Below are 14998 nucleotides of genomic sequence, written 5' to 3' on the forward strand. Positions count from 1 at the left end.
TTAGGTGTGACCCAAAAAGCAAAAATAAAAAAAGATGAAATCCTGGGCCAGAGAGATAATATAATACAGGGTTAAGGCACTTACACAACTAACCCAGACTCCAGATCAGGCACTGCATATAATCCCCCATGGACTACCATGAGTGGTCCCTAAGCAAAGAAAAGTTAAAGAATTAAGCTCTGAGCACAGTTAGGGAGAGGAAGAAAAAGAGGGAGCCATCCTAGCTACCCAAATGAAAGGGGCACAGTTGTAGTCAAGTTAGTGTCATGACTACACAATCATCCACTTTGGTAAAAGGAAGAAGAAGGCATGCAGGTCAGCAAAGGAGCAGCAACCCCTAAAGGAGGAACTAGCTAGTCCATTTCCATCTAATATCATAATTGTCCTCAAATGTCTGAAGGAACTTGAACTAAAAGCAAAAGAATATTAGGCAAAACATTTTTTAAATGAAAAGGAAGATTAATTTCTTTTTTGATTATCCATGCATAGAGCTAATTCTTACAATTTCTGAATTCAGCTTGACGTATCAGATTATGGATTTTCTCTTGTTTTTTGGTACAAAGGTAAAGGCTTATTTTAAAAGCAAAAATTTCAAATACAAATTTCCATATATCGATACTTTCCACAGCTATCATCAAATCCAGAAAAAGGTTTATATTTTAATTACAAGATATTATTTACCTTTCTAAGATATTCTTATTAATCTTGTCCACTTCACGAACCTCTACATTTTCACAGCCCATGTCCCCTGACCTTTATATTTTGACTGCCATTCGTTCTCTTCTCTCTGGAATAATTTATCCTAAAGACTTTATTAATAATTAATTCTTAAGCCACACAACTCACCTATTTAAACTTTTAAAGTACACAATTCAGGGCCAGAGAGACAGTACAAGGGGTAGGATGCTTGCTTTGTATGTGGTTGACCCAGGTTCAATACCCAGCAAAATGTATGAGGCTCTGAGCCTTGCCAGAAGTCATCCCTGAACACAGAACCAGGAGTAGTTACTGAGCACCACTATATGTAACCCCCAAATATATGTAAATAAATATATATGCACGCATACATATATATGCTCATGGATGTGTATATATATATGTATATATATAATGTGTGTATATATAATGGCCAATAGCTTTTAGTACATGCGCAAAGTTGTGCTGTGATCTCAATTAATTTTAGAGAAATTTTGTCAACCCCAAAATAGAATATTTTTGTCACTTTCATTCACCTCTTTTCTCTTCAACTCTCTCAACCCCTAGAAAGCATTAATCTACTTTCTAATTTCTGTCTTCGTGGATTCCCTTCTGAGCATTTAATATAAATAGTAATAACTATTTTAAAAAAACTAATAACTATTTTTGGTCCCTTTTTGACCGGTTTATTCAAGGAAGTGGACCAAACACTCCTAAAATTCATGTGGAACAACAAACCCCCATGAATAGCTAAAGCAATTTTGGGGAGAAGGAAGACAGGGGGCATCACCTTCCCGAAACTCAAGCAGCTTTTTTGAGGGAGTTGTTTTCTTGAAGGATTGCTTTCCATCCTTTGACTTTGAGTCTGACTTCCTCTAACCATTCAGATGTGTTTCTTGTAGGCAGCAGAATGCTGGGTTCCGTTTCTGAATCCATTTTGCCACTCTGTGTCTCTTGATGGGTGCATTTAGACCATTGACATTGAGAGAGATTATTATCATGGAGTTTTGTGCCATCTTTCTGTAGGAGTTTGTTGTGCTTGTAGGGGTTTTTCTTTTCTTACAGGAGCCCCTTTAGTCCTTCTTTTAAGTTTGGTTTTGAGTCTATGAAGTTCCTTAGTTGCTGTTTATCCATGAAATTGTGTATGGTTCCTTCGAGTTTGAGTGAGAGCTTAGCCGGGTCAAGTATTTGTAGTGAGGCATTCTTTTCATTGAGTTTTTTCACTATATCCCACCATTGTCTTCTGGCTTGGAGGGTTTCCTCTGATAAGTCTTCTGTGAATCTAAGGGATGCTTCTTTGTATGTGATTTCTTTTTTTGACCTTGCTGCTTGCAGTATTGTGTCCCTATCCGTGGCATCCATCATTCTGACTATGATATGTCTTGGAGTCTTTTTATTAGGGTCTCTTCTAGCTGGCACCCTTCTGGCTCCTAGGATCTGAACATCTGCATTATCCAGCCCTGGGAACCTTTCAGCAATGATTTCTTTAACTGTGGCTTTCTCATTAGGGTTGCCTCCCTGTCCTTCTGGAACTCCAATGATTCTTATGTTATTTCTCTTGGCATCATCCACTAGGTCTCTGATTCGCCCTAGAGCTATTTTAAGGTCTTTTCCAATTGTTTGTTGTAGCCTGTGGGCCTTCTGTTACTCATCTTCAAGCTCACTAATCCTATCTTCAGCTGTAGCCATTCTACTGTTGAGGGCTCCCACTGTGTTTTTTATTTCATCTACAGTGTCTTTTATTCGTGACATTTCTGAATGTAACTTTCCTATTTCTGCTCTCATTTCTTTGCTGACTGTTCCACTGTTTCTTTAAGTTCGATGAACATTCTCAGAATTTTTCCTCTGAATTCTTTGGCAAGCTTCCAAGAGTATTGGGCCCGCACAGCAGAACCTGGCAAGCTACCCGTGGCGTATTGGATATGCCAAAAACAGAAACAATAAGTCTCACAATGAGAGACATTACTGGGGCCTGCTCAAACAAATCAATGAGCAACAGGATGACAGTGACAGTGACAGTGACTTGCGAATGTTAAACCATCCTTTCATCCCTGGGATGAATCCTACTTGGTCATGGTGTATGATCTTTTTCATGAGTCGTTGGATTCTATTTGCTAATATTTTGTTGAGGATCTTTGCGTCTGTGTTTATCAGAGATATCGGTCTGTAATTCTCTTTCTTTGTGGTATCTTTGTCCGTTTTTGGTATCATGGTGATATTTGCTTCATAGAAACTGTTTGGAAGTGAACAGAAGTTTCCTCAAAAAAGAAATACGGATGGCCAAAAGGCACATGAAAATGCTCCACATCACTAGTCATCAGGGAGATGCAAATCAAAACAACAATGAGTTATCATCTCACACCACAGAGACTGGCACACATTCAAAAGAACAAAAGCAACCAGTGCTGGCATGGATGTGGGGAAAAAGGGACACTCCTTCACTGTTGGTGGGAATGCCAACTGGTCCAGCCTTTCTGGAAAACAATATGGACAGTCCTTCAAAAACTAGAAATTGAACTTCCGTATGACCCCGCAATACCACTTCTGGGAATATATCCCGAGGATGCAAAAGAACACAGTAGAAATGACATCTATACCTATATATTTATTGCAGCACTGTTCACAACAGCCAAAATCTGGAAACAACCCGAGTGCCCTAAAACAGATGACTGGTTAAAGAAACTTTGGTACATCTACACAATGGAATACTATGCAGCTGTTAGGAGAGATGAAGTCATGAAATTTGCTTATAAATAGATAGACATGGAGAGTATCACGCTAAGTGAAATGAGTCAGAAAGAGAGGGACAGACATAGAGGGACCGCACTCATTTGTGGAGTGTAGGGTAGCATCACATGAGGCTGACACCCAAGGATGGTAGATACAAGGGCCAGGGGGATTGCCCCATAGCTGGAAAAGTGCTTCATGAGCGGAGGGGAGAAGGCAGATGGAATAGAGAAGGGATCACTAAGCAAATGATGGCTAAAGGAACCAGTTGGGATGGGAGATGCATGCCAAAAGTAGATAATGGACCAATCATGATGACCTCTCAGTGTCTGTGTTGCAAGCTATAATGCCCAAAAGTAGAGAGAGAGAGTATGGGGAATATTGTCTGCCTTAGAGGCAGAGGGAGGGTGGGAAAGGGAGGGTATACCCGGGATATTGGTGGTGGGGAATGTGCACTGGTGGAGGGATGGGTGTTTGATCATTGTGAGATTGTAATCCAAACATGAAAGCTAGTAACTGTCTCACATTGATTCAATAAAATTTTAAAAAATTGTTTTAAATGAGGCAAGTCAATAAATATTTTTAAAACTAATGGATGCAACTATTTTTTAATTTTTTTATGCTTTGGATAATATGGTTACAATAGTGTTTAACTTACAGTATTGATGTACAAACGTAGTGCAGACTACCACCACTATACTGTCCACAACCCTACACTCCTATCATTGTAACTTTTGTTTCCAGCTTTTTTCTACCTACTGTTTGTTAAATAAAAGTTAAGTTTTTGTGCACAGTCATATATTACTTTACCACACCAATATGCCTCAGACCCTCCATCTACTTACTTCTTTTACTTCTAGGTTCATCATTCCTGTCACCATATCCCCAACCTGGTGTTTTCAAGTCTGCAATTCAGTGCCTAGAGTTTGTTATCAATTGAAATTAGGTTTTATTATCAATTGAAATTATTCATATGTGAAATTTCTTTCTCTTTATCCAACAGACATGCAAACTTTACAAATTCAAAATTAAATCTTTGAAAAATCAGCAAGTCATAAAAATTCATGGGTACACTGCTCTGTACCCAGAGTTTTCTCTGTACCCAGAGTTTTCTCAGTTGAAAACTCTGAGTGTCCTCAGTGGGGGGGGGTGCCCCACATGAGTTAGCTCTATAGCTATGCCAAACTGCCAAAACTTAGACTTCTGGGGTCTTCTAGGAGTGGGAAAGAACAACCTCCACCTACCCCTTGGTACTTCCAGAAGCCCCAATAGCCAAACCCACATCCTAATTCTGCCCAGTTATTCCCTAGCAACAGCTGCCATCACATCTTGGGAGCACAAATAATGTTCATAACTACACCCACCACTATTTGTACCCAAAGCCACATGGCCACATTGTGACCATGCAACAGCTTTATTCCTCACACTGCACACATTTATACTCCCTACTGTGATCCCACAAATTTGGGTAGCCCTGGGTGACCCTAAGGAGTTTGTGCAATTAATATATCATTCCTAGTTCTGTTAACTATTCTAGAGTAAAAAAGGAAATAAATGCATGTTGATGGTAAGAAACTATAAGGTCTCAAATTGCAACTAGAGAATATGCAGGATCAGAAAAGCTTAGAAAGTGCCCCTGTAATCCACAATGGGTCACAAAATCACAAACCAGAATCAGCAATGATTTGCAGGTAGAGGCCTGGAAAGGAAGTCAAAGGGAACCATTCAGCTTAATCCCTGAGAACTGCCATGTGTGCAAGCCATAAAGATTCACTTTACAACACAGCAGACATAATATAACAGGCTGTAGAGAATTCCAGCAAGTCCAATGAGTGAAAATAATAGTATGGAAATCTCTACCAATTCAAACAAGCTCTGTAACCTCCCATGAGACACCTTGATGAGGATGTTTAATGAGCTCAAAGAAACTATGGTACAGATAGCCAGTACAACTCAACAAAGTGTAGGTTTGAAAGTGATAAAACTACAATCAGAAGTGACAAAACTGAGAGGCCTGAGCCATAGTGAAGCAGTGGGGCATTTGCCTTGCATCAGCAGCAGAGTAACAGAAACTGAGGAAAAACATATGAGATCCTAAATGAGATGCAAAGAACTTCTAAAAAAAAAAGACAAATTAACAGCACATCAGAGTAGTATGGGATGAGGTTAAGAGGAATAATGTAAGACACATCAAACTCCCTAAGGAACAAGAAGGTGTGATTAAAGAATTCTTAACCAACAAAATCATAGCATAATTTCTCAGATTCAAGAAGCTTAGAAAAGAAAGCCAAATAAAAAAACTCCAAGGCACATTGAAATTAGAATGATGAAAGTCAAAGACAGAATACTGAAAACAAGATCAAAGAAGGAACTTACATACAAAGGATCTCTCATAAGTTCCCCTGCAGAACTATCAAATGAGGCACAGACAGAAAGAAAATGGGGGGATATAGTAAACAAACAAATAGAACCATTATTGAAAGAAATACCTCACCAAGAATACCCTAGTCTATTCATCCATATTTGAAGGGACAATACAAACCTTCACAAACAAGAAACAGTTTGAGAAATACCAATGCAAATATTTACCAGGAAATCAAAAAAGCCCCAAATAGCCTAGTAACTCATATTAATCTATTAGAAAAAGTTTAACAAAGGGAACTCAGTGTAAGTGAAGGAAAGGAATAATAAAACAACATAAATCAAAATAACTGAAATGTTGAGGCACTACGATGTCAGGGAAGGCACTGTGACCCTGGTGGCAATCCTTGTCTCCCTCAGGTACATCCACAGCCTGGAACCAATCAGGAAGTCACTTTGCTCTGTGGCAGCACATTTCTTCACCTCTTTCTCACTCATCCTACACATACAAAGACATCCTAACTTAGGCTCCTACCCACACAGAAACATAGTTAACAACCCTAAACTGCAAAGGTCATGATGGTAACACAGAAACTCACTAAGCTTAGTGAGTGAAAAAGCTAACCCAGATGACCCAATGAGTAACAATGAACTCTCTGATAATGAATTTAGAATGAAATTGTTAAGGATGCATAGGGAGCTCAAAGAAACACTGGAACACACCATCAATAAAATACTCAGGAGGATATGAGGACAGAAATGAGAAAAATGCAAATAAAAATACAAGCAGAAATGACAGACCAGAAAAACCTGGTAGGTGAAATGAAAAACTCACTGGAAGGCCTCACCAGCAGAGTAACAACTGCTGAGGACAGAACCAGTGAACTCCAAGATAAGGTGCAGAGAGTATCCAGACTACAGCATAATATGGAAAAGACCCTCAAAATAAACCAACAGATGACAAGAAAAAATTGGGATGATGCCAGGAGGAACAACATAAAAATTACTGGAGTACCAAAGGGGCAGGAAGAAAGCCCTGATGAAATAATTGTCAAATCTATCATTGCTCAGAAGGTCCCAGAGATGAAGAATGCATGCACCCAAATCCAGGAGGCCCAAAGGGTATCAGTTAAAGAAAATCAAATATAAATACCCCAAAACACATCCTAATCAGAATGACAAAAACCACAGATAGCAATGCAATACTTAAAGCAGCAAGATCAAAGAAAGAAATTGCTTATAATGGAGCATCCCTAAGATTCACAGCAGACTTATCAGATGAAACCCTCCAGCTCAAAGACAGTGGGAGGATATAGTGAACAAACTCAAGGAAATAAATGAACACCTCACCAAGTATACATTACCCAGCCAGACTCTCATTCATATTTGAAGGAACAATACACAATTTCACAGATAAAGAAAAACTCAGGAACTTCATAGACACAAAATCATTGTTATAAGAAGAGCTAAATTGGCTACTTTAAGATAAGACAAGTTCCACAACTACACTAAACTCCTATCTAAAGATGGCAAAAATCCCTATCATAATAATCTCTCAGTGTCAATGGGCTAAATGCACCGATCAAGAGGCACAGAGTGGCACGATGGATTAGAAAATCAAACCCAACATTCTGCTGCCTACATCTGAACAACCAAAGCAAACACAGACTCAAAATCAAAGTTTGGATAACAATTCTCCAAGCAAACAACCTTCTCAAATAAATTGGGGTGATCATTCTTGTATCAGACTACATAGACTTCAGGCTGAAGAGAGTTATGAGACAGTGAAAGTCATTTCTTAATGATCAAGGGATTGGTAAACCAAGAAGAACTCACACCTCTAACTGTACATTCACCTAATGATAGACCAGGAAATACTTGAAACAACTGCTAACAGACTTAAAGAAAGACATTGACAGAAACAAATAGTAGTTAGAGACTTCAGCTCCACTTTATGACCTCTCAATAGATCAACCCAACTAAAGCTTAGCAAGGACATACTTGATTTGAGGGAAGAAATGGGAAAGAGGGTGTTAGTAGATATATGCAGTACTTTTCATCCCCCAAAAAGTGAATACACATTCTTCTTCAGTGCACATGGGAAATTCACCAAGATAGACCACATGTTGCAGCACAAAACATACCCCCACAAAATTAAGAGAATAGAAATTATATCCACTATCTTCTAAGATCTTGACGTGCTGAAAATTGGAGTGAATCAAAAACATAAATGGAGAATCAAATCAAACACCTGGATATTAAACAGCTCACTACTGAACAATCAATGGGTTAGAGAGGAGCTCAAAGAGGAAATCAAAAGATTCATAGAAGCAAATGACGATGAGGACATGAGCTACCAGAAGTTGTGGGACACAGCAAAAGCAGTGGTAAGAGGAAAGTTTATAGCTCTGCAAGCATTAGGAAGAGGAATAACTTAACTCCTCAGCTTAAGATCTTGGAAAATGACCAATAAAAGGAGACCAAACCAGGTAGGAGGAAGGAAATAATAAAACTTAGAGCAGAAATCAATAAACTGGAATCCAAAAGAACACTCCAAAAGATCAATGAAACCAAATCTTGGTTCTTTGAGAAAATAAACAATATGGATAAACCAATAGCGAGATTCACAAAAATACAGAGAGAGAGGAACCTAATAAACAGCATCAGAAGTGCACTAGGAGACTTCACAACATAAACTGAAAAAATCAAATCTTTACATCACAAAACAAGAGAACCTTGAAGAAATGGATAAATTCTTGGATTCTTATAACTCCCAAGGCTGAACCAAGAAGATTTGGAATACCTAAAACACCTATCACCATTGAGGACATTGAAATGGTAATCAAAAGTCTTCCCAAAAGTAAAAGCCCAGGTCCAGATGGATTCACTAATGAATTCTTTCAAACCTTAAAAACAGATCTACTGCCAATCCCTTTCAAGCTTTTCCAAGAAACTGAAGAAACAGAAACATCCCCAATCACTTTCTATGAAGCAAATATTACCCTGACACCCAAAGCAAACAGAGATGCCAAAAAAGAGAGAGAGAGAGAGAGTTACAGGCCTATATCCCTGATGAGCACAGATAGATGCCAAGATTCTCAACAAAATCCTAGCAAATAGAATCCAACAACTTATCAAAAAGATCAAACACCATAAGCAAGTAGGATTCATCCCAGGGATGCCAGGATAGTTTAACATTTGCAAGTCTAGCAACATAATACACCATATAAATAAAAGAAGAGATTAAAACCATCAATAAAAGAAAGGGTAAAAAACATATGATCATATCAATAGATGCAGAGAAAACTTTTGACACTATCCAGCACATTTGTGACAAAAACACCCAACAAAATGGGAGTTGAAGGAGTTTCCCTCAATATCGACAAGGCCATCTACCCCAAACCCACAACAAGCATTATTCTCAATGGGGGAAAACCTTCCCTCTAAGATCAGGGACAAGACAAGACTGCCCACTCTTGCCATTTCTATTCAATATAGTACTGGAAGTACTTGCCATAGCTGTTGGGGAAGAAAAAGAAACTAAAGGCATCCAACAAGGAAAAGAAGTCAAGCTCTCACTATTTGCAGCTGACATGATACTATACTTAGAGAACCCTAAAGTCTCTACCAAAATGCTCCAGAAACACTAGGTTTGTATAGTAGTGTGGCAGGTTACAAAATCAATACCCAAAAATCCATGGCTTCCCTATATGTAAATAATGAAAAAGAAGAAAGGATATATAAAAAAAAAATCCCTCTCACAATGTGCCACAGAAAATCAAGTATGTCAGAATCAGCTTAACTAAGGAGATAAAGGACCTATACAAAGAAAACTACAAAATGCTACTTCAAGAAATAAATGAGGACATGAGAAAATCAAGAAACATCTCTTACTCATGAGTTGGGAGATTTAATATTGTCAAAATGGCAATAATCCCCAAAGCATTATTCAGATTCAATGCATTATCTGTAAGGTTACCTATGACATTTTTCAAAGAAATTGATCAAACACTCCTGAAATTCATATGGAACAATAAACTCACATGAGTAGCTAAGGCAATCCTTGGTTAAAAAAAGATGGGTGGCATCACCTTCCCCAACTTCATACTGTACTGCAAAGCATCAGTAATTAAAAGAGGATGGTTTTGGAACAAATATAGATCCTCAGAGAAATACGATAGAGTTGAATATCCTGGCACAGACCCTCTAATATATGATCACCTAATCTTTGATAAGGGAGGGAAATAGGAAGGAAAACCTCTTTAATAAGTGGTTCTGGGAACACTGGACAGCTACATATTAAAAAATGAACTCTGACTTCTGCCTAATGCCATTCACAAAAGTCAGACTAAAATGGATTAAAGACTTCAACATCAGAACTGAATCCAATAAGGTACATGGAAGAAAACATAGGCAAAAACCTCCATCACATTAAAATTCAAGCTATCTTCAAAAATTAAACACTGCTTACCAAGCAAGTGGAATTAAATATTAACAAATGGGACTATATTAAATTAAGAAGTTTCTGCAACTCAAAAGAAACAGTGACCAGTATACAAAGACCGCCCATGGAATTGGAAAAACTATTCAACCAATACCCATCTGATAAGGTATTAATATCAAAGATATACAAGACACTGGTTGAACTTAACAAGAAAAAAAATCCAACCCCATCAAAAAATGGGGGGAAGAAATGAACAGAAACTTCTGTGAGTTCAAAATGTGAGTGAGTTCATTGGCCAAGAACTGCTTCTCCAGGCTGGCAAATGGTGACAAATAAATATAGGAACAGGGGATGAATGAATAGGATCAAAGACTGGTTGGTAATCGGTGACTTTATTTCATTTTCATTTCCCTCATACAGCGTAGTTATATAGAAATTGTAAAGGTGGGAGCACACATAGGTGGGTTTGAATATTATCATAACAATAAACAGATGTAAAGCCTCAGGAGATGTTCATCTAGGAGATTAACTTGGACAAAATCTCATTTGGGGGTTCAGAAACTCTAAATTATTAAGGAGATCCACTCAGGGTGGATCCCATCTAGGGTGTATTGCTTTCTCCTTTCCTAACTAGTAATCCATTTAAACAATCATATTGAATTCACTTATTAGTAATATTTCTAGTCATTTTGTATGAACATAGTAAGAGATATATTAAGCTTAAAGTATGACCCTTCCTGGGGACATCTTGCCATATATCCCAGACTACAGCCCTCAGGCCACATTAGTCTTTCCTAACCCCAACAGGGTCCTTATTCAGTTACTTCTTTTAGGGTCAGGACAAAATTTGTTCCATGACTCTGCTATTAATTTGTTCTACTTTTATGGCACTTAGCTTGTCCCTTTTCAATGCCAGGGTTTTTACAGCTTGCCCTGGGTCCGTCCAAGTCCTTTAGGAAGTGTTACGATATAAGGGCAATTGAGGCTTAAGTCAAGTAAATATGATGGATGCCCAGGAGTAATTATTATTAAATATTTGGAGTCGATTAACTCCCATGTTACAAAAGCATAGCATCATCTATCTTCCTGTGTCTATACAACAAGGACATTGCTAATCCATGCAAAGGGCATAAAAGAAAGAGAAAAGCAATATAGGATTATTAGTGAATTGGTGTACCTCAGGCACACTATGGTGGGAGTAGTACATTAACCTGAGCTCCCTGCAGGAGGAGCAAGGACAAACCAATATTACCCAACAACTTCCTCAAAGAAGAAGTTTGAATGGCCAAAAGGCACATGAAAATATGTTCTACATTACTAATCATCAGGGATAAACAAAATCAAAACTACAATGAAATATCATCTCACACCACAGAGACTAGCACACATCCAAATGAACAAGAATAACTAGTGCTGGAACAGAAGTAGGGAGGAAGGGACCCTCATTTATTGGTGGTGGAAGTGCCGACTGGTTCAGCCTTTTTGGCAAACAATGTGGACATTCTTCAAAACACTAGAAATAGAGCTCCTATTTGAGTGAGCAATATCACTACTGGGAATATTTCCTGGGAGTCCTAAAATACACAGCAGAAACATCATCTACATCTGTATGTTCATTGCAGCACTATTCACAACAGCCAGAATCTGGAAACAATCTTGGTGCCTGTAGGATAACATGAGGTTTGTCTTTTTAGCCTTGCCATGGGGAACTTAGTTTACCTTAAAGCAATGTCCTTTCTGTAGGGAGACAGGAAGACAGTTAATATTATGCTTTGTAACTTGGGAGCCGATTGACTCCAATAATATTTACTCATGGGCATCTGCTTTCTTGACTCAGTTGCCCTTAGTTTCTAGCACCCCAAAGGCAGGGTCCCGACGAGGGACAGAATGGACCCAGGGCAAGCTGTGAGCTCCTCTGGCATCAAAATGGGCCAGGCCAAAGCGCCACAATACTCAACTATGAGTTGAAAGCATGGTCATAGACAAATGCTGTCATGATCCAAAAGTAGTAACAAGACTAGGACCCTGCTGGGATTAGGAAGACCTGGCCTGAGGACTGTGGTCTCATGATTTCTGGTTCAGTGTATGACTTCTGAAATCTTGTCACTGGGCCTCTTTGGGGCTCTACTCCAGTGGCTTTCTGATGAGAGAGTACCTGCTCAAGAGAGAAAGCAGGCTTCTCCAGAGCAGAGAGAGTCCCAGTATACATCCCAGCATTAAAGCATGGAGGTGTGAAAGGGCACATCTCAAGAAGGGAGATGTGGGCAACACATGTGTTTGACCTCAACACCTGGGCACAGGCAGCATATGGGCTCTGACAGCATACGTGCACTAAAATTATCTTTTTTAAAAGGATATTTTATTTTCTTTTCCACTATATCTTTTCGTTTTTGATGTTTAATTTTTATTGTCTCTAAATAAAAGTGTTTCTGTTTCTGTTCAAGGATCCATGTAGCTTAGAGTTTATAGGTAACATTTAGAGTAAATTTGAGCCTTTCCTTTTTCCTTCTGTTTCCTACCTGTCTTGTGCAATTTAAATCCTGCTCTTAATCCTGCTTCCCTAAGATTTATTTTCTCATTTCTTTGTCTTTGGACTCCCTCTCAGCCTTACTTTATCGGTGATTCTTAGGTCGCTATAATCCTCAGACCACTGCAAATGACAGCACTCTTCCAGGACTCACTGCCTCCTGAATGACTGCCATGGACCTGACACCACATTTCCACAGCAAGCCTGTAATTAAGCATGTCAGGAACTTTGTGCTGACTTTAAAAAAATATTTAGTCACCATGGAATTACAAAGTTATTCGTAGTTGGGTTTCAGGCATACAATGTTCCAATACTGATTACTTCACCAGTGCCCACTTCCTCCACCAATGCCACTCCCCAGTCCTCCTCTGCTTTCCACCCATCTAGTCTGATTCTATGAGAGGCACTTTTTAAAATACGTTTTCACTCAGCATGACACTCTCCGGGCCTCTCCATGTAACAGCAAATTTCATGACTTTATCTTTTCTTGTGAGAAAGTAATATTCCATTGTGTATATGTACGGGTTTCTTTATCCAGTTATCTGTTCTTGAACATTTGGGTTGTTCGCAGGTTTTGGCTGCAGTGAATAGTGCTGCAAGGAACATTGGGGTGCTATTGGTTTTTTTCTCCATTTTGTTTTTGGGCTTTTAGGTATATTCCAAGAAGTGGGGTTGCTGGAGAGAAGCTTTGTTTTGTCTTCAAGCAATTGGGCAGAGCTGTCATCAGTGTTGGAGAAGAGAAAGAAAACAAACAAATAAGATTAGTGGATACACCAGAGACATGCCGGCAGACCCTGCACCAGGTTATTTCAATTTGGGCAACCTGGAAGTGGGCTGGTGAGGTCTCCTCCCCACCCCAATGGACCCAGCCCCGGCAGCCGAAAACCTCCAGAATTCAAGCTCCACCATGCTCATGGCCACTTCCACATGCTCGGACGAGCCTCACCCATGAGAGAATTTATTCCTAAACCACAGAGAAAGCAACACTGAAAGCAGGGGACTCAAACCACAGCATCTTTACATCTTCAAAGATGTGCCGTGACCCCAAAGAAGGCAGACTTGGGGTGGGGTGGGATGTGGAAGGAAACCTGGGGACACTGATAGAGGGAAATTGATACTGGTGGTGGGAATGGTGCTGGAACATAGTAAGCTAAAACTCAACTATGAATAACTTTGCAAACCATGTTGTCTTAATACAAAAATAAAAGTCTACAATGCTAAAAACCTAGATGGATGGCCAGGAAAATAGTTCAGCAGTAGAATACTTGTTCTCTTTGTGTGAGGCCTGGGTCTAATACTCAGCATCACATATATGTGTGCGTGTCTGTATGTATGTGATTTGTATCCACTTTGGGGTCAGAGGGATAGCTTAACAGCCTAAGTGCATGCTTGTTTTCTATGCATGTTTGATTTCCTCTTCTCTTCATGAGTGACACCTAAGTAGATTGTGAGTAACGAGTGAGCACTACTAGATATGGACTCGAAACCAAAAAATAATAAATAAATAAAACATAGATTGAGGGTGGAAATACACTGTCTGCTCATTGATAGGGAAGTTTTAACAACAAAGTAAAGAGAGAAACAAATATTAAAAAATTACTGTAGCCATAGGACATTCTATATCGTTAGGTAAATAATTTATAACTTTATAACACAGGAAGTCAAGAACATAAGACAAGTAGTTGGAAAAAAACTCTAAAAGGAATCTAAGACATATCAAAGGAAAATCTTGTATAGTAGACTGCCAAATTAGTGGCTTTATTTTTTTACAGTGCCAAGATCAGTCTGAAAAACGTTTGCTCTATATAACATGACATTCAAATATTTTATGATACTAAGAATCCAGCATAGAGAAGACTGCAGGATTAAAATGAAATATTTCCTTCTATTCCCATAACTCCAGAATAAAAGGACTAGAAATCATCTTCAATCTACACTTCAAAACAAGAAGACTTTATATATCTTTAACAAGTGGCTATCCAGTTTCTGCTTTATTACATCTGGTAATGAAGAAGGGAGTCAATGTATTGAAAAGCTGCCTATTCATTTTTAATAATCGTTCAAAGAAAAATATTCCATTGGTCACTCTTTTCTGGACCCCAGTAAGCAAACTGTTATTCAAATTTATCTTACACTCCACATTTTCAGGAACTTGAAGGTGAGAGCCATCTCTATCCCCTTCTTTTACAATTCTTCTCCCCACTGGATTAATATCAGTAGGTACCAAACTGTTCAGTCACACG

Source organism: Sorex araneus, chromosome 1, assembly GCF_027595985.1.
Source record: "Sorex araneus isolate mSorAra2 chromosome 1, mSorAra2.pri, whole genome shotgun sequence".
In the NCBI taxonomy this organism is placed as follows: domain Eukaryota; kingdom Metazoa; phylum Chordata; class Mammalia; order Eulipotyphla; family Soricidae; genus Sorex; species Sorex araneus.